Here is a 21,327-nt window from a genome sequence, read left to right on the forward strand (position 1 = left end):
GGCTCCTTCAGAGTCTTTGTCAGATTATTCTAACATTTCTGACATCTTGGTGTCAGGATCTATTGATGGACTTTTAAACCATTTTGAGATCTTCCTAGTTCCTTGTGTGATGAGTGATTTTCTATTAAAACCTAAACTTTTGTGTAATACGCGATGACACTCTTGATATTATTTAAACTTTTTTTTTAGTATGTTCCCTTTGACACTGCTCTGGTAGGGGAAGGAAGGGGGTGGCTCCTCATTACCACCAGCTGGGGATGGAAGTCCAGGTCCCTTCTTTGCCCCCAGTAACCCCTGAGGAGTAAGCTGACCATGACTTCTGAACCTAGGTGAGAATTTTGCTGTTTGCTAGACCTCTACTGATACCACTTTGGTAAGAGATACAGGTGTGTATTTTTACTTTCCCACACGGCTTCAGTGAACACTGTGGTGGGAGCACCTCATTATTGATAAGTGATGGCATACGTGGCAGTTATTTTTATGTTTCTGAATCATTTCACTCAGGATAATGGCCTCCAGTTCCATCCAAGTTTCTGCAAAAGACATCATTTCCTTCTTTCTCATTGCTGAAAAGTCCCCACTGGTGTATCTCTACCCCGCTTTCTTTATCCTCTCACTCACTGGTCAGCACTTAGGTTGACCCCGTATCTTTGTGACTGTGTGCTGTGCTGTGATAACACACAGGGCAGGTTTCTTTTTGATACAAGGATTTATTCTTCCTCTGCGTAGACTCTCAGTAGTAGGAGTACAGGATAAAATGGTACGTTTTCAGTTCTTTGAGGAATCTCCATAGAAGTCATACTGATTTACATTCCTGCCAACAGGATATATAGTGTTCCCCTTTATCACATCCACACCATCCATTGTTTTTTTGAATTTTTAATACTGGACATTCTATTGGAGTAAGGTGGTATCTCCTTTTAATTAATCTGCATTTCCCTGATGATTACTCATGTTGAACCTTTTTTTCATGTGTCTGTTGACCGTTTGCATATTCTCTTTTGAAAATGCCTGTTGGTGTTATTTGCCTGATGGTGGGACTGTTTGTTTTGCATGTGTTGAGTTATCTGTGCTCCCTGAAGGTTCAACAGTGGTGGAGCTCCCACCCACCAGCCCCACAGGGTCCATACTGATGTCACCGCAGTTGCCGTGGGTGGCCAGCTGGTCTCCAAGCCTACAGCCCCTGTGTCATGATACATGTAGTGCTCTAAGTCGTCTCAGGACAGCTTAGCTTCCCTTTTCCCTTTCTAGTCACGTGGTAGCTCCAGACACATCATTTTTAACGTAGCCAAAGGGTGAGGCACAGCCAAGTTTTAGATTCCTCAAAGCTTTAAACTGTCCCCGTGAGCCTGTAATCAGAGAGGGCGGGGTTCTTTCCAGGGAAGGCTGTGATAGCAGAAACTGCCAGGAGTGCAGTTTGCTTGAGACTCAGTCTCATGGCAGCATGTGAAGGGTGGTGGTTTTGTCCTGGGAAGACTTGGGCTACCCGTCTTTCCTCAAGTGGGGACAACTATGCTGGCTGTGCCTGAGCTCACCTGAGGGCTGTGTCCAAGCTCACCTGAGGGCTCAGCCTGAACTCACCTGAGGGCTCTCCCTGAGCTTAGCTGAGGGCAGGGCACAGAGCCAACCGTCAGACTCTTAGGCTTTAAGCCTGTGACCAGAAGGGTTAGGGCCCACCAGGCAAGCAGTGTGGGCAAAATCCTTAGACAATGCTGTCTGCCCGTGTCTCTGTCTCAATGGCAGCCCCTGGCAAGGCAGCGCCTGGCTTCTGTTCCCTTCTCATGTCTGTGCAGCTGCTTCAGGCAGCCCTGGAGGCCCTGGTGTCTGGCCTCTCAGAGTTTCATCCAGCTCCAGCTGCTCTGGGTTTGAATGCCCATGGGACTCCCTGTGATTCCCTTTTCTAAAGGAAGGTCTCCCTGCAATTTCCAGGCAGCTCCCTGTGTGAGGGCCAAGACCTGCCTGGGTTGGGGTTCTCTTGTGGCCATGATTATAAAAGCTCATCTCTGAGTGTGGGGCCCTCAGAGCTTCCTCTCCCTGGCTGGGAGGGCTAGCCCTGAACCCTCTTCTTGCCCACTTTCACTTTCCTGGCAGATCTCCGTGTTTTCTCATAGCTGATCTTTTTGAAATTTGAACAGATCTGTGGTTCATGTCTGCAGAGGAGGTACGTGCTGTGTCTAGCTGGCCTTCTTAATCCTGTCTCTGGGTCTTGTTTTTAAATTTTTATGAGATAGTAGAAATGATAAATTTATGAGGAGTGGGCACTGGCTTTTGTTACTCTCCTTTAAAAACTATTGTACTGGGACCTAGGGAGCAAGATGGCGGCCGAGTAACAGCGTCCTTGCATCTGGGCACCGTGAGTCTGGGGAGATAGGACTCCAGGCATCTCTGGCTGGTGGGATCTGCCTATAATCATCCTTGTGAGGATACAGGGAGTCAGCAAGAGACTTCTGGACTCCAAGAGGAGGACTAAAACAGTGGAAAACCGGCAAGTGGTCGCATGTGTTCAATTGGTCTAAACCCGCCAGTAACTGTAAGTTCAGTAGCAGCGAGACTGCAAACCAGAAAGAGAGAGAAAGCAAACAGGAAACTTTTGTCAAAGTTACCTGTGAACTGTTTTGGTGTCTTTGGACTTGGCACTCAGTTGAACTGCCTTGGGGAGAGCCTGAGCGGGAGTGCGGAGAACTTTGGCAGTTGTCTAGGGCCCAGTCTGAGCCACTGAGCCAGACGGAGCTAATAGTGTTTGGCTGTGGGCACAGGGAGCCACTATGAGTGATCTGCCCCGGCAAGCTCCACCCTCAGGGTCACAGAGCGAGAATCAGGCGGGAGCTGGTAACCCAGCGACTGAGTAGCCTAAGAGCAGGGTCTGAGCCACCTTACAGCCCTAACCCTCAGGGGCAGAGTGAGACTGGTTTTGGCACACTGGGTAAGTGGATAGCCACTTCAGCACTGATTCCAGCGACAAGCACTTTCCTGGGAAAGCTTCTACTCAGCAAGTTTACAAGTTCAAAGTGCCTTTTAAGAGGGCTGAAGAGAGATTTAGGGTGTCTACCAGCTGGGGTTGGAGAAATCTGCAGCCTCCAGTCATATCAGCACTGTGATTAATGCTTATACCCCAGAAGACCACATGTTGCCCAGACAATATTCAACAACATATACATACTGCTTTGTTTTTGGTTGTGTTTTTTTTTTTTTCTGTTTTGTTGGTTTGGTTGTTTTTCTGTTTATTTCGATGTTGTTGATGTTGTTCTGTTTTTTAATTTCAACCTTTCCCATACAAATTTTTTTCTTTCTCAGTTTTTCTAGTGTAATTATAATTTCCCATTGCTGTCTTTTTCAATAACTAGAACTTCATTTTTACTAGTGTTTTTACTGCTATTAGTTGGATTTTCACCCAATTTTATCATGGAAAGTTTTCTGTTTGCTTGTTTTGGTTTGATTTATAGCATTTTTGTCTTTCCTCTCTACGTGGTGGAGGTGGGGTACTGTGTCCAATCAGGTTAGCAAAGGACTGCTGGCCTCAAGGGAACCACCCAACGGGGCACCCCCAGAAGGTGGGGTTTTTTTAGAGGTTCTGTCAAAGTACCCTACTGTACACCTATATTGCTCTGTCTCCCTCTTTCTGTGCCTCTCTTCTTTCTATCAATATTCCTTTTACCCACCCCCTCACCTTTCTCTATTTTTTTTTCCTTTTTGCTCGTTCCTTCTTTCTTCCATCCCTTTCTTGCTCTTCAACCATCTCATCCTTCAGGACCTGTACCAAAACGACTCATCGAAACCTTAGTCCACAGGCATGAGAACTTAAAGAGCAAGAAGAAGTGAAAGGAAAATTAGGGCAAGGAAACAGATAAAAGAAATCACTCATGAGGAAGAATCAGCAGAAAACTCCAGGCAACATGAAGAACCAGACAGAACAACCCCGCCAAGGGACCATGAGGTAGCTACTGCAGAGGATTCCACCTATAAAGAAATGTTAGGAATGACAGAAAGGGAATTTAGAATACACATGATGAAAATAATGAAAGAAATGATGGAAACAATGAAGAAAACTGCTAATAAAGTGGAAAATAACCAGAAGGAAATCCAAAAACAGAATCAAATAAGAGATGAACGATATGAAGAATACAGAAAGGATATAGCAGAGCTGAAGGAACTGAAACAGTCAATTAGGGAACTTAAAGATGCAATGGAAAGTATCAGCAACAGGTTAGACCATGCAGAAGAAACAAATTCAGAGGTAGAAGACAAAGTTCTTGAGATAACACAGATAGTAAAAGAGGCAGAAAAGAAGAGAGAGAAAGCAGAACATTCACTGTCAGAATTATGGGACTTTATCAAGTGTTCCAACATACGAGTTATAGGAATCCCAGAAGGGGAAGAAGAATGCCCCAGAGGAATGGAAGCCATACTAGAGAATATTATAAAAGAAAATTTCCCAAAATCACCAAACATTGTGACACTGTGCTTTCAGAGGGATATCGGACCCCAGGTGGCCTCAACTCTAACCGAGCTTCTCCAAGACACATTGTGATGAACCTATCCAAAGTCAAGACAAAAGAAACGATTCTCCAAGCTGCCAGGAGTAAGCGGCAGTTGACCTACAGGGGCAAATCCATCAGAGTGACTGCAGACTTCACTAATGAAACTTTCCAAGCAAGAAGACAATGGTCATGTACCTTTAATCTACTTAAACAGAACAATTTCCAGCCCAGAATTCTGTACCCTGCTAAGCTAAGCTTAAAAATTGAAGGAGAAATCAAATCATTACGGATATACATACATTGAGGAAATTTGCCACAACAAGACCAGCTCTACAGGAAATACTTCAACCTGTTCTACACATTGACCATCACAATGGATCGGCAGCAAAATAAGAACTCAGATATTAAAGGACAGAACCTAACTTCCACACTGATGCAAAAGACAAAACTAAGCAATGGACTCTCACAAAATAAGACGAATAGAATACTACCACACTTATCAATTATCTCAATAAATGTTAATGGCTTGAATTCCCCACTGAAGAGACATAGATTGGTTGACTGGATTAAAAAACACAAGCCATCCATTTGCTGTCTGCAAGAAACACACCTGGCTTCAAAAGACAAATGAAAGCTCCGAGTCAAGGGTTGGAAGACAATTTTTCAGGCAAATGGAATTCAGAAGAAAAGAGGAGTTGCAATCTTATTTTCAGATACATGTGGATTTAAAGCAACTAAAGTCAAAAAAGACAAAGATGGTCACTTTATATTGGTCAAGGGAAAAATATAACAAGAAGACGTTTCAATTCTAAATATTAATGCACCCAATTTAAATGCTCCCAGATTCTTGAAACAGACCTTACTCAGTCTGAGCAATATGATATCTGATAATAGCATAATAACAGGGGACTTTAACACTCCTCTTACAGAGCTGGACAGATCCTCTAAACAGAAAAAAACAAAGACATAAGAGATTTAAATGAGACCCGAGAACAACTGTGCTTGATAGACGCATATAGAACACTCCATCCCAAACATAAAGAATATAAATTCTTCTCATCACCCCATGGAACATTCTCCAAAATTGATCATATCCTGGGACACAAAACAAATATCAACAGAATCAAAAGAATTGAAATTTTACCTTGTATCTTCTCAGACTATAAGGCACTAAAGGTGGAACTCAACTCTAACAAAAATGCTCGACCCGACCCAAAGGCATGGAAATTAAACAATCTTCTGTTGAATAACAGATGGGTGCAGGAAGAAATAAAACAAGAAATCATTGACTTCCTTGAGCATAACAACAATGAAGACACAAGCTACCAAAACCTGTGGGATACTGCAAAAGCAGTTTTGAGAGGAAAATTCATCACTTTAGATGCCTACATTCAAAAAACAGAAAGAGAGTGCATCAACAATCTTACAAGAGATCTTATGGAATTGGCAAAAGAAAAAGAATCTAAGCCTAAACTGAGTAGAAGAAAAGAAATATCCAAAATCAAATCAGAGATCAATGAAATTGAAAACAAAAGAATCATTCAGAAAATTAATGAAACAAGGAGTTGGTTTTTTGAAAAAAATAAATAAAATAGATAAACCATTGGCCAGACTAACAAGAAATAGAAAAGTAAAATCTCTAGTAACCTCAATCAGAAATGATAAAGGGGAAATAACAACTGATCCCACAGAGATACAAGAGATCATCACTGAATACTACCAGAAACTCTATGCCCAGAAATTTGACAATGTGAAGGAAATGGATCAATATTTGGAATCACACCCTCTCCCTAGACTTAGCCAGGAAGAAATAGACCTCCTGAACAGACCAATTTCAAGCACTGAGATTAAAGAAACAATAAAAAATCTTCCAACCAAAAAATGTCCTGGTCCAGGTGGCTTCACACCAGAATTCTATCAAACCTTCAAAGAAGAGCTTATTCCTGTACTGCAGAATTTATTCCAAAAAATTGAGGAAGAAGGAATCTTCCCAAACACATTCTATGAAGCAAACATCACCCTGATACCAAAACCAGGAAGAGACCCAACCAAAAAGGAGAATTTCAGACCAATCTCACTCATGAATATAGATGCAAAAATTCTCAACAAAATCGTAGCCAATAGATTACAGCTTATCATCAAAAAAGTCATTCATCATGATCAAGTAGGCTTCATCCCAGGGATGCAAGGCTGGTTTAATATATGCAAGTCCATAAACGTTATCCACCATATTAACAGAGGCAAAAATAAAGATCATATGATCCTCTCAATAGATGCAGAAAAAGCATTTCATAAAATCCAGCATCCTTTTCTAATTAGAACACTGAAGAGTATAGGCATAGGTGGCACATTTCTAAAACTGATTGAAGCTATCTATTACAAACCCACAGCTAATATTTTACTGAATGGAGAAAACTGAAAGCTTTTCCTCTTAGAACTAGAACCAGACAAGGTTGTCCTCTGTCACCTTTACTATTCAACATAGTGCTGAAAGTTCTAGCCAATACAATTAGGCAAGACAAGGAAATAAAGGGAATCCAAATGGGAGTAGAGGAGGTCAAACTCTCCCTCTTTGCTGATGACATAATCTTATACTTGGAGAACCCCAAAGACTCAACCACAAGACTCCTAGAAGTCATCAAAAAATACAGTAATGTTTCAGGATATAAAATCAATGTCCACAACTCAGTAGCCTTTGTATACGCCAATAACAGTCAAGATGAGAAGCTAATTAAGGACACAACTCCCTTCACCATAGTTTCAAAGAAAATGAAATACCTAGGAATATACCTAATGAAGGAGGTGAAGAACCTCTATAAAGAAAATTATGAAATCCTCACAAAGGAAATAGCAGAGGACATTAACAAATGGAATAACATACCACGCTCGTGTATGGGAAGAATCAACATTGTTAAAATGTCTATACTTCCCAAAGCAATCTACCTATTCAATGCCATTCCTTTCAAAATACCAACATCGTACTTTCAAGATTTGGAAAAAATGATTCTGTGTTTTGTATGGAACCAGAAAAAACCCCGTATAGCTAAAGCAGTTCTTAGTAATAAAAATAAAGCTGGGGGCATCAGCATACCAGATTTTAGTCTGTACTACAAAGCCATAGTGGTCAAGACAGCATGGTACTGGCACAAAAACAGAGACATAGACACTTGGAATCGAATTGAACACCAAGACATGAAACTAACATCTTGCAACCACCTAATCTTCGATAAACCAAACAAGAACATACCTTGGGGGAAAGACTCCCTATTCAATAAATGGTGTTGGGAGAAATGGATGTCTACATGTAAAAGACTGAAACTGGACCCACACCTTTCCCCACTCACAAAAATTGATTCAAGATGGATAAAGGACTTAAATTTAAGGCACGAAACAATAAAAATCCTCAAAGAAAGCATAGGAAAAACACTGGAAGATATTGGCCTAGGGAAAGACTTCATGAGGAAAATTGCCATGGCAATTGCAACAACAACAAAAATAAACAAATGGGACTTCATTAAACTGAAAAGCTTCTGTACAGCTAAGGAGACAACAACCAAAGCAAAGAGACAACCTACACAATGGGAAAGGATATTTGCATATTTTCAATCAGACAAAAGCTTGATAACTAGGATCTAGAGAGAACTCAAATTAATCCACATGAAAAAAGCCAACAATCCCATATATCAATGGGCAAGAGACATGAATAGAACTTTCTCTAAAGATGACAGACAAATGGCTAACAAACATATGAAAAAATGTTCATCATCTCTATATATTAGAGAAATGCAAATCAAAACAACCCGGAGATATCATCTAACCCCAGTGAGAATGGCCCACGTCACAAAATCTCAAAACTGCAGATGCTGGCATGGATGTGGAGAGGAGGGAACACTTTCACACTTCTGGTGGGACTGCAAAGTAGTACAACCTTTCTGGAAGGAAGTATGGAGAAACCTCAAAGCACTCAAGCTAGACCTCCCATTCGATCCTGCAATCCCATTACTGGGCTTCTACCCAGAAGGAAAAAAATCCTTTTATCATAAGGACACTTGTACTAGACTGTTTAATGCAGATCAATTTACAATTGCCAAATTGTGGAAACAGCCTAAATGCCCACCAACCCAGGAATGGATTAACAAGCTGTGGTAATATGTATACCATGGAATACTATTCAGCTATTTAAAAAAATGGAGACTTTACATCCTTCGTATTAACCTGAATGGAAGTGGAAGACATTATTCTTAGTAAAGCATCACAAGAATGGAGAAGCATGATTCCTATGTACTCAATTTTGATATGCGGACAATTAATGACAATTAAGGTTATGGGGGGGAGAAAAAGCAGAAAGAGGGACGGGGGGATGGGGCCTTAGTGTGTGTCACATTTTATGGGGGCAAGACATGATTGCAAGAGGGACTTTGCCTAACAATTGTAATCACTGCAACCTGGCTTATTGTACCCTCAATGAATCCCCAACAATAAAAAAAAAAAAAGGGAAAAAAAACAATTCCAAAAACAATACACAGGTGAAAGGGAATGACAGTTGACAAGTATCATGTGACAGTGTGTGAAATTATGTACAAGGATGTTACTGGAATGCTACGCAACTCTAATAATGATGAGGACAGAAGCTCTGAGAACACACCTGATTCAAAGCCTGTCTCCAGCACTTTTTAGCTGTGTGTTCCGTGCAAGGCACTTAATCTCACTGAGACCCTACTTCCTAATCTGTAAAATGAAGGCAGTATCTTTCTCCTGAGTCATAAGGAATAAATAAAATAGTACATATATTAAAAAAAAACAAAACTATTGTACTTTCCTCTGCAAGTCAAGCCAAACCACATGATCAGTTTGATCTTTTCAAGTGTTGCTTTGGAGCTTTGTTTGAGCAAATCTAGATGAGGCTGTATTCTGATGTTATATCAGCCCTACTATTAAGTCATGATCCCTGTGGAATCTTTACTGAATGTCTGTATTGAACACCATCCCTCCAGCTGCTGAGAAGTAATTCCTGCCTCTCAGTATGCTCTGGAATTGTTTGGAATCGAGAGATTGGATTCAATTTAGATTGGATTTAATGTCTACCCTGATCCTTCTTTCCCCGTGTTTATTGCCTGGTATCATGGGTATTCACCCTATGAATTTATGGAATAATACTTAGTCAAGGATTCAAGGGGCCCATGTGCGTGTTCCTGGCTTTTCCCTCTGTGAAGCACCCTTCCCTCACCCTTGCTGTATCATCCCACTCCACAAACCCAAGTCGCCATGACCTTCCCAACCTCCAAGTCCCCTAAATGAGCACAATCGTCCTACCCCACCAACTCGAGTTGCCATGACCATACCGACGTCCAAGTCCCCTAAACTCAGCACAATCGTCCTACCCCACCAACTCGAGTTGCCATGACCATACCGACGTCCAAGTCCCCTAAACTCAGCACAATCATCCTACCCCACCAACTCGAGTTGCCATGACCATCCCGACGTCCAAGTCCCCTAAACTCAGCACAATCGTCCTACCCCACCAACTCGAGTTGCCATGACCATACCGACGTCCAAGTCCCCTAAACTCAGCACAATCGTCCTACCCCACCAACTCGAGTTGCCATGACCATACCGACGTCCAAGTCCCCTAAACTCAGCACAATCATCCTACCCCACCAACTCGAGTTGCCATGACCATCCCGACGTCCAAGTCCCCTAAACTCAGCACAATCGTCCTACCCCACCAACTCGAGTTGCCATGACCATACCGACGTCCAAGTCCCCTAAACTCAGCACAATCGTCCTACCCCACCAACTCGAGTTGCCATGACCATACCGACGTCCAAGTCCCCTGAACTCAGCACGACCGTCCTGCTCCACAAACTCAAATTGCCTTGATTGTCCCAACCTCTGGGTCTCCTCAACTCAACACAGTCACAGCTGTCTCCTTCAGTTTCTCCTCCTTGTGCTGTAACCTACAAATTGCCTCCTGTAGAAACCCAGAGATAACTTGGCTCCTTTTCACTCATGGATCTTTTCCCATGCTGCCCGCTGTCCAGTATCTGCAAACACGTGTTTCACGTGCTTTTATCTGGTTTCCTAGTTGTTTGTTGTGGGAGGTGAGCCCCCCCGCTCACTCTTTCACGGTCACAAGCTGAGTATGAACTGTGCTACTGTGAAGAGAGCGTTGCTCTTTATCTCAGACTTTGACTACAGTATTACTAGTGCCCCACATGCTACCTTTGAATGTTCTCCTGTATTCTGCAGCTGAAAGTTACAGTTGTAAATTTATACCCAAATGCTGCATTGTGGGAGTTTTATCTTCCAGTCTTCATGCCCAATTCATGGAGTTAAGTTCACAGTTTAAATCAGCCTTGAAAACAGACAGAGCTTTTGCTTGGCATAGGGTTATAGGTAGACATTTTTAGGGAGTTTAATTCCTCATAGCTGGAGATCTTGGGAATCCAGAAGACATTATAAAGTCAATGAGAGATTGGATTAAATTTAGAAAAGAGATTTCCAGAAGCAGAGATCAATTTGAGGTATGTACTATGTAATCTTGCAGCCAGTGAAATAACCCCTCATTACAGGCTTCAGAAGAGAAGTTACATATTCCAGTGTCTCAAGAGTTCGTGGCACAGAGGTTATAGATTAAAGAAAATAAGTTTCTGTTAAAAGCATGGCTGTTGAGGTCATCATCTTTCCTTTATCCGTAAGAATGCATACTGACATAATAAAGAAAACAAATGAAACCAAGAAGGTCCAGAAAATTTTATTGTGTGTGGAACTGAAGACAAATAAAATCTGAAGACTTAAATGTAAGAGTTGCTTATGAGCTTACATCAACGGAAAAAAGGAAAGAGAAAGTAAGAAAAGTTTGTAAAGTGTCAAGAGAATGCAATGATAGCCTATTTTAGAAAGAGAAAGAAATCTAATCCTTGCAATTGAGAAGGTTCATCTTTATATGTAGATATATGCCCTGTGAGCACACATTTTGGCAAAAAAAACCTATTTAATCTGATTTGATTTGGGGAAGCCCAGAAAGCCCATAAATCTCTCTACACAGAGATTCATGGAGAGAAAACATATCTGTAGGAAGCAATCTGCTTGTGCTGTGGCAGAGAAGGACGGGTTCTCTAGAGTAGGAAGCCTACAATTTGATAATGGCACATCACCCCGGCCGGGACCTCCTGAAGAAAGCTGGGCAAGGAAGATCCAATTTATTACATAAAGACTACTGTTGACAAAATGACACTACATCCACAGAGACTTATGATGAGATAAAGGTGAAGAAATGAACATTTAAGCTCAAAAAGTGAGTACGCACCAGAAGAAAATGTTGCACAGAGCACATTAAACAAATAATTATAAAAAATTAAAGAAGCATGTTATAAGTATTATATGTAAAAATAAACAAAAAATAATTTTGACAAAGAGGAGTGGTGGGGAGATTAGCTTTTATAGACATGAAAATATTTTACCAAACATAATATTAAAATGCCTATGACTTTAAGATACAAATAGAACAAAGGAGTTGAGCAGAAAGTACATAAATTGATGTAAATGCACATTTCCATTAGCACATGGTAAAAACAGCATCTCATTTTTCTTGGATAGACAAGGCTGGACTCAGAATCAGACTAGGATAAATGACAAATTAGCATTGTGTGGAGATACTCCTGAGAGAGTGTGTGGCTCCCCATTACCGTGAACTTCCAGAAAATATGGCTAAGATTCAAGCAGGAGCAAGTGAGAGGAGAAAGGAGCCAGCTTACTTAATTCCAGTGGGATCCAAACTCTTCGCTGACCACCCCGATGGCAGGTGCAGCTGGGACCCTGCCATACCTCCCAATCCGCTTCTCCTCACACCATCCCTGCTGTCTAAAGGCAGCAGGAACACAGACAAGGCCGTAGGGTTTATCTAAGAGTAGTCCCATTGCTCACAGAGAGAAGGTGGGGACAGAGGAGGGAAAGGGCAGAGTCTGAAAGAGTTCTTGCTGATTTTGAACAGCAGGTGATTCACTTTGGGAAACACTGAAATTAAGCTAAATCTTTTTTGCCCTTGATCCACATTTAGACTTGTTCAGATTCTGAAGTTCAGATCACAAAATGAAAAAGACTTTTTGTGGCTGAATAATATTCCCTTGTGTATATAGGGCATGCTTTCTTTATCTGTTCATCTACTGATGGGCACTCAAGCTGAGTCCCTTTCTTAGCAAGTGTGAGTAGTGCTGCATTAAACATGGGAAAATAGATAACTCTTCAGAACACACATTACCTTTCTTTTGAACACAAACCCAGGAGCAGGACTGCTGAATCACGTAGTAGCTCTATTCTTAGTATCTTGAGGACTCTCCATGCTGTTTTCCATGGTGTTTTTCCACCAACAGAGCAAGTGTTGCCCTTTCCCTGCATCCCTGCCGGCATTTTTTTTTTTTTTTTTTTGCAGTTTTTGGCCGGGGTTGGGTTTGAACCCGCCACCTCCAGCATATGGGGCCGGTGCCCTACTCCGTTGAGCCACAGGCACCGCCATGCACTTTTCTTTTGTCTTTTTGATGATAGTCTTTCTAACTGGGGGAAATGACGCTTCATGGTGGTTCCATTTATGCTTCCCAGGTGATGAGTGATGTTGATTATTTTTTTGCAATGCTCGTTGGCCATTTGTATGTTTTCTTTTGACAAATGTCTATTCTGGTCTTTTGCTCATGTTTCATTGAATTATTTGACTTTCTTTTCCTGTTGTGTTATCTGAGATCCTTATGTGTTTTGGTTATCCATCCCTCGTCCACTGGATAGTTTCCCAGTACTTCCCCCATCCTGCATGATGTCTCTTCCCTGTGCTGTTTCCTTGCCATGCAGAAAATTTGTAGCTTGATGGAATCCCATCTATTTGTGCATTTGTTGCCTGTTCTTTTTGGGTCTTACCCCCCAAAATCTCTGCCCAGACTAACAGTTTGTAGGGTTTCCCAACATCTTTTAGTAGTTTCATAATTTCATGTTTTACATTTGAGTCTAGGTCATTTTGAGTTGATTTTCTTATATGGTGGAAGACGGGGATCTAGTTTTGTTCTGCATATGGATACCCATTTTTTCCATATTCACCATTTATTAAAGAGATTGTCCTTTCCTCAGTGTATGACCTTGGTAGCTTTGTTGAAAATCAGTTGCTTGTATGTGTGCAGATTTATCTGTGCATTCTCTCCCTGGTCTATTGGTCTATGTATCTTATGCAGATTTATCTCTGCATTGTCCACCCTGCTCTGTTGGTCTATGTATCTGTTTTTATGCCACTACCATGCTGTTTTGGTAATGTTAGCTTTGAAGTATGATCTGAAACCACATGGTTCAATGCCTCCGGCTTTGTCTTTATATTCAGGATTTCTTCAGCTGGTTGAGGTCTCTTGCAGTTCCCTATGAATTTTATGATTTTTTTTCTCTCTTTGTGAAGAATGAGATTGGTATACTGATAGGGATTGCTTTGACTCTGTAGATAACCTTGAGTAGTAAAAACATTTTAACCATATTAATTCTTCCAACCCATGAGCATGGGGTAACTTTCCATTCTGCCACTTGTAGCTGACAAGTGGATGGAGGTGAAGGTCATTATGTAAAATGAAATATGCCAGGTATAGAAAGATGAACAATTGTACTTTCTCACTCATGTATATCAGATCTCCTGGAGACAGAAAATAGGTTATTGGAGACTGGGGAGGAAAGGTGGATGGAGAATGAAGAGGAGTTGGATATGGGTTCAAACATATAGTACAAATATTTATATTTTGTAGATAAAAGGAATAAGTTCTAGCATTGGAAAATACAGTAGGAAAATTGTTACAGACGTCACAATTGTTGCCATAAATACATATATAGGGGAAATCGTGGCCAAATAAACCTTTATTGATAAAATATTGATTATAAAATTTTATAAAATGTTTATAAAATATTTTTCTACATGTTGATATGTAAGTATAAAAATATTAAAAATATGAAATATGATGTAAAATAAAATGGAATAGGGGTGTGTCAATTTTCCCTATGCATGGTGACTTTGGGATACCCTGTAATATACAGACAGTAAGTAATTGTCTGTTTTATTGCACACAAACTTTATGGAGACACCCTGTGTCGTTTATTTCACAATAGCTAAAAGAGCAGATTTTTAATGTTCCTAACACAAAGAAAGGATTTCTAATGTATGAGGGAATGGATATTACCTTGATTTGCTCATTATACATTTATATAGTTATCAAATACCACACGTCCCCCCCAAATATTTACAACTATTATGTATCAATAAAAATGAAATCAAAGTAATAGCCATGTGAATTTAAGAAAACATTTTTTGAATGAGTTCCATAAGAAAGTGGGGCTCCCTGGAGGCCCCACTATTTGTAGGAAAAGCCCGATGGTCCCAGTGCCCTGTCTACCATTCTTTGCTCACCCTTTCACTCTGTACATCTTTCTAAACTGAATGGGCCTGGGCACAGGTCAATGGATCTGCTCACCTAGGTCAGAGTGAGACTGGCTGGGCCAGGATTGCCTGCCACCCAGGGTACCAGCTGTCTGTAGACAAAACGCCTCGTGAAGGGAGGAAATGGAAGTTGATGGCTTAATTGTATAATTATTTGAAATGTGGTAATCCAGTTTTGAATAGTCCAAACAGCTAGGAGAAAAAAAAATGTGTTTTCAAAAATAAAAGGAACATGTAAATTTTTATCTCATCATTCTGAAAGTGACACTACAAAAACTCAGTGAAATTCTTTAAATGACCTGCTATACTTTCAGAATCAATGCTTTTTGGTTTTTGTCTCTTATTCTGAAGTGAATTTCAGAATTAATATTTCAAAATGTTGCATAACCACAGAGGCTGTATAAGTTGGGTACAGCTTTGAAAAGCAAGTGTGGACAAATGCGTATTTTCAGAAGTTGGGAATAATTAAAACAAGAAAGAAGGAAGCTACAAATATAAGATTACACATTTCTATTTCCTAGAAATAGCAAAACAGATATACTTCAATTCAAAGATGACAATGATAATTCACCCATGACCCATACGGATGCATGGAATTCTCTCTGTAGGACCGTCTTCATTTTACAACTTCTGAGAAAACACAGAACCCTTATTTTATCACAACATTTTCATTAAATGAAAAACAGTTTATTTAGATTAATTATGAAATTACCAAAGTGTCTCCTAAAGTAAGAGACTGATAAACACTTTGAGAAACTGAAAAAGAATTAGACATAAAAATTAAAGTTCTTTTTTTCCCGTTTAAGTCAAAATTAAGATAAAATTTTCTCTGGATTCTGTTCACATACTTTTCTTCAGAGAACATTTCTGCTTTGGAATAGGATCTTATTAAATATTTGTGAAAAATTGACAAATATTTACGTATAAAATATAGATATGTACATATATCTATCTAATCCCTTCCAAACTTCTATTTTAACATCTAGTTTAATGGAATCCCCAACTACAGCTTATCTGGCTTTTACAAATATGTAGAAGAGCTGGTTGGGTGGCTCTGCCTGTAATCCCAGCACCCTGGGAGCCTGAGGCAGGTGAATGGCCTGAGCTCATGAGTTCCAGTACAAATATGTGCCAAGAGTAAGTATTTCCTGAAGTGCCCTGGTGGGGACAGTCCGCAGGATAAAAGACTAGTTTAAGAAAGAAGATGGTGAGACCTGTCTATTAAAGGGAGACCTGTCTATTAAAGCAAAGAACATCTGGGTCACAAAACTGGAGTAAATTGGCTGTTGGTGTCAGGAAAGGGAGGGGATGCTGTGTCTGCACAGCGTGGCCCGGTGACAGTTGTGCATACGACACGCCCGGGATCTGTGACGGCCCAGGCCCTGTCCGCTGTCCCCGGGTGGCCCACAGGGAGTCAGGGAGACGCCTTCGCTTAAGAATGTGATATTAATTCCTCAAGACGAATTGCAGTGACTTCTCCATATTATTGAAGAACAGAGTAGGCCTGTGTTTTGTGTTCTTCCCTCTTTTTCCCGATTATCGGATGCTGGCAGGTTTTGCTGGACAGAGAAAGCACCCACGGTGTGAGGTCCACACTCGGGGATGTCAGGAGCGCTTGGTGTATTTACAAACGCCGCCTTTACAAGGAACACAGAGCCTGCGTGGTATTTAGTGTTGATGGATAGTGGGGGTCAATGGGGAGAAACATTAGCTGTTTTTATAGTTTGCAAGTAAGTCTTGGTTTCAGCTCCTAGGCCTTGGCTGTTGAGTCTCCTGCGGATGCGCTGAGCATGCTGGAGGGCTGCGCGGGCAGCTCCGTGGGGTCTCCTCTGCCCCCCAGCTCTGCTCAGAGTGGCTCTGTGGGATGCCCCTGCTCCATACCTGGTGGCTCTGTAGGGTTCCCCTGCTCCACACAGGTAGCCCTTTGGAGTCTTCTCATGGGGTGGGTCTGTGGGGTCCCCCCACTCTGCACAGGGTTGCTCTGTGGGGTCCCCCGGGCTCCTCGCGGGGTGGCTCTGTGCGGTCCCTCCCTCCCCCCACGCAGGGTGGCTCTGGGGGTCCCCCGCTCCACACACGGTGGCTCCGTGGGGTTCCCCACCATGCAGGGTGGTTCTGTGGGGTCCCCCTCCCTGCTCTGCACAGGTGGCTCTATGGGCCGCCGCTCCATGCACTGTGGCTCTGCGGGGGTCTCCCCGCAGCGGTACCTGCTATCCTGGAAGCGAGTGAAGCAGGGTCCCAGCAGGGCACCCCGGTTGCAGTGCATATAATATGTGGCATTTTTCAAGTATTAAACAAGAGTAAAAAATGAAACATCTTGCCAAAGCAGGAGCTCCTGAGACTCCTGAGAGTGTTTCCCACTAAGGAGGGACAGGGGTGCGTGGGACTTAGAAGTCTGATCCCTCTTTTTATACCTGAGAAAGCAGAGGCCGTGGTGGGAGACAAGGGTTTACAACTAACCCGGTGTCCTCAGCGAGCACCAAGTCTCAGGCCCCCCGAGTCGGGCTCTCAGGTCAACGAACTTCCACTCCAGGAGAGGGGCCAGGGGCTGGAGGAGCGTCCATCCCACTGTCCTCCGGTCACCCTCCCCCATCACCCTCCTCCACCTCTACAAGCTCTTCCAGCCACTCATCCTCCATCCCCTTCTCTTCAAAGAGAATATGACCCCTGTCATCCATCCTTAGTTTCTTCCTCCCTAGGCTCAGTTACACACTCAACATAGTCCTTACTATGAATACCTGAAATGCAATATCCTGAGTTTCCCCTGCAGCTGCTCCTGTTGAACCTGGTCCTTTCCTCACATCTTCCTGGATCCACTGCTGTGTCTGTGGGTGAACGCTCTTGCACTTTACTGAGCTTAAACTTACCTCATACAAGGTCCCTCAAGGACCTGATTTTCTACCTTAATATTTCCCATCCTCACCCATCCTACTTCCATCCTTTTTTGAAGGACAGTACTGTTTAATTTTAGTTTTGTGGCTGATTCTCCATTTCTGGTCTCTCCTGGTGTTGGGACGTCAACATTTCATCTGTCTTCTGCGTCTTCAGACCCTGATCTTTCTCTCGGTAACGTCTCCCTTATTTTCTCCGGCTCACACCTCTACCGTAGCAGGTAAATTTTACTATGCTGAAAACACAACCACACTAACGGTTCACCACACTCAGGGAGGTGGAGGCAGGTAGACAGCTTGAGCTCAAGTTCAAGACCAGCCTGAGCAAGAGTGAGACCTCACCTCTAAAAATTAGCCAGGTAGTGTGGTGGGCGCCTGTATTCTCAGCTACTGGGGGGGCTGAGGCAAGAGGATCCCTTGAGTCTAAGTGCTTAAGGTTGCTGTGAGTTAATGATGCTATGGCACTCTACCAATGGTGAAAACTGAGACCCTGTATCAAAAAAAAAAAAAAATCAGAACCATAAATCTTAAATGATTAAGCAGCAGGGCTGAGCAAATGCATACTGTGTGAATATGTCCACTTCTGCCCTCATCAAATTGAGTGTTTAAACACCTCTTTCTCTTCCAAATCTTAGTATCACCTGCCCTTTTTTGCCTTATCTTTACCTTGTCTCTTATGTCAAATGTTTGATGACTATAGCCAATAACTCCTCTTTTCCACCTGTGCGCTCTCGTCAGCCCCGACTAATCAGGTTTCATCTCTCCCACTTCACCGGGCAGCCGTGACCTAAATGCTGCCAGACTGAATGGAACTTCTCTGAGTTTACCCTACTTGGCCTCTCAGTAGCTTCTGACACAGTTGACCACCCTCATTCTTATTGAAACACTTTCTTATCTTCTGAGTTATCAGCCTTTTCCAGTTTGCCTCTCCATCTCTGGCGCCTCTCTCAATGTAAAATTTATATTCCCACCTGTCTCCTTCTATTAGCTACATGGAATATACCCAAACTATCTACTCAGCAGGCCTGCCAAGACGCCTCTGTCCCGAAGATCCTCTGTCCACATCTCAGTCACCTGCCCACTCACATCTCAGTGCTGCAGCTGGGAACCCATCAACACAAAATTAGGAAGTTACAGAACCAATGGGGACTAGGGTCTTTCCACTTCAGATTCTCTCTCTCTGTCTCTCTCTCTCGCTCTTTTTTAAAATTAAATCGTAGGTGTACATTAATGTAATCGTGGGGTACAATGTGCTGGTTTAATATACAATTTGAAATATTTTCATCACACTGGTTAACATAGCCTTCACGGCATTTTCTTAGTTATTGAGTTAAGACATTTATATTCTACATTTAGTAAGTTTCACATGTACCCTTGTAAGATGCACTGCAGGTGTGGTCCCACCGATTACCCTCCCTCTGCCCATCTTCCCCACTTCAGATTCCCCACTGTGTCTCCTTCATCAGGTACATGTATTTGTACATATTAAAAGAATCTCTATTAATTTTACCAGAGGAAGGAGAAAGTTAGTAATACATAGAATAAATATTTTAGCATTCTTACCTGAGCTCTCTCATGAAGAGAAATTCTTTGAATTCTTCCCTCCTGCATAAAATTCAGTTCCTTTAATTCTGTAGTCCCTAGGGTCCATTGATACATTTTCATTTCTAAAAGACTGAATATTTGCTACAGTGACATTAGCTGTTTAAAGAGAAAATTAAATGAGATGGGAGAAGAAAACTGACTCCTAATTAAGTAAGGTACAGTCTCTTCTGAAGTCCCTCTTTTACTGAATACACGGAAGAGTACTTTCAGGCCAAAAAAATGTGGGTCAGTTTTTCTTCTTTAATACTATTGTGGCTTTTTAATGTAGCCAGAGGTTTAGGGGATGAGTGTGTCTTACAAATGTATGAAATAAAACCTCTTGCAACCTAATTGAGACATTCTCAGTTACCATGAGAGAGGGGTTCATTACTGATAATGAATTATGAGGTACGGGCTTTCTGTAGAATTTATTTGGGAAGCAATTTGCCCTAGAGTTGAATACATTTGCTAGAAGGATATTTTTACATTTATTTCCCTATGTGAATATTTGGCTAAAGCTCTTTCTGCAATCCTCACCAGACCTCAACATTTACTAACTGACATATAAACCTTTCCTGGTGGAAACTGGTATTTTGAGTTGTTGTTTCAAAACCTGTAGGTAGCATAAGTCTTTTTAGAGCATGGTAATGTTTAACTATGAATTTTATGTGCCCATCATTTAACTAGTATATTTTAGGATGAAACTTGTTTTTTCTTTTCCTAGAAAACAACATTTCATATTTGTGTAATTTTAACCATTAAATCCTTGAAGTGTTCTATGAATTAGGCATCATTTTCTTGTGATTAGAAAGTGTAAAATTCTGGAGGGCGGAGCCTGTGGCTCAGTCGGTAGGGCGCCAGCCCCATATACCGAGGGTGACGGGTTCAAGCCCGGCCCCGGCCAAACTGCAACCAAGAAATAGCCGGGCGTTGTGGCGGGCGCCTGTGGTCCCAGCTACTCGGGAGGCTGAGGCGGGAGAATCGCTTGGGCCCAGGAGTTGGAGGTTGCTGTGAGCTGTGTGAGGCCACGGCACTCTACCGAGGGCCATGAAGCGAGACTCTATCTCTACAAAAAAAAAAAAAAAAGAAAGAAAAAAAGAAAGTGTAAAATTCTGGATACAGCATCTTACCCCAGATTACCGAAAATACATAACATAGATGAGTTTGAGGTCTACCATATTTAAGGCACTTTTTTCTTTTTGATCAGGAAAACTATATTGGTTAGCTATGAAAAACTACAAGGATCACTATAAAACCATTTTGAAGTTTGTTTGTTTTTGTTTTTGTTTTTTTGAGACAGAGTCTCACTGTGTCGCCCTTGGTAGAGTGTCGTGGCATCACAGCTCACAGCAACCTCAAACTCTTGGGCTCAGGTGATTCTCTTGCCTCAGCCTCCCGAGTGGCTGGGACTATAGGTGCCCGCCACAATGCCCGGCTATTTTTAGAGATGGGGTCTCACTCTGGCTCAGCCTCTCGAACCTGTGAGCTCAGGCAATCCCCCACCTCAGCCTCCCAGGTGCTGGGATTACATGCATGAGACACCACACTTGGCCCTTAAATATGTTTTTTTTTTTTTTTTTAAGTACAATAGTAAAACATTATTTGTACTCTAGATGAAGGATTCAAAAATCTTAGCTTACATCTAGTGGGCAGTTATAAATCTGAGTTTGTACTTATTTTAATCTTGTATCTTTTTAATGAGGTCGCCATGGTGTTAACATCATTTATATTTAAATAGAATTACCACAAGCAGCATTGGAACTCCACTTATGCAATATCACAGGAAAATAGCAAAAAGAGGAGCCTGCACAGAACTGTCCAATGGAAACTTCCACTGCGTATCTTCCCTTAAAACATCAGTTAGTGTTTGAAATTTATTAGTTGCCACTAGCTTAAACATAATCTAATCCAGGGGCAACGCACT

Source organism: Nycticebus coucang, chromosome 8, assembly GCF_027406575.1.
Source record: "Nycticebus coucang isolate mNycCou1 chromosome 8, mNycCou1.pri, whole genome shotgun sequence".
NCBI lineage: Eukaryota > Metazoa > Chordata > Mammalia > Primates > Lorisidae > Nycticebus > Nycticebus coucang.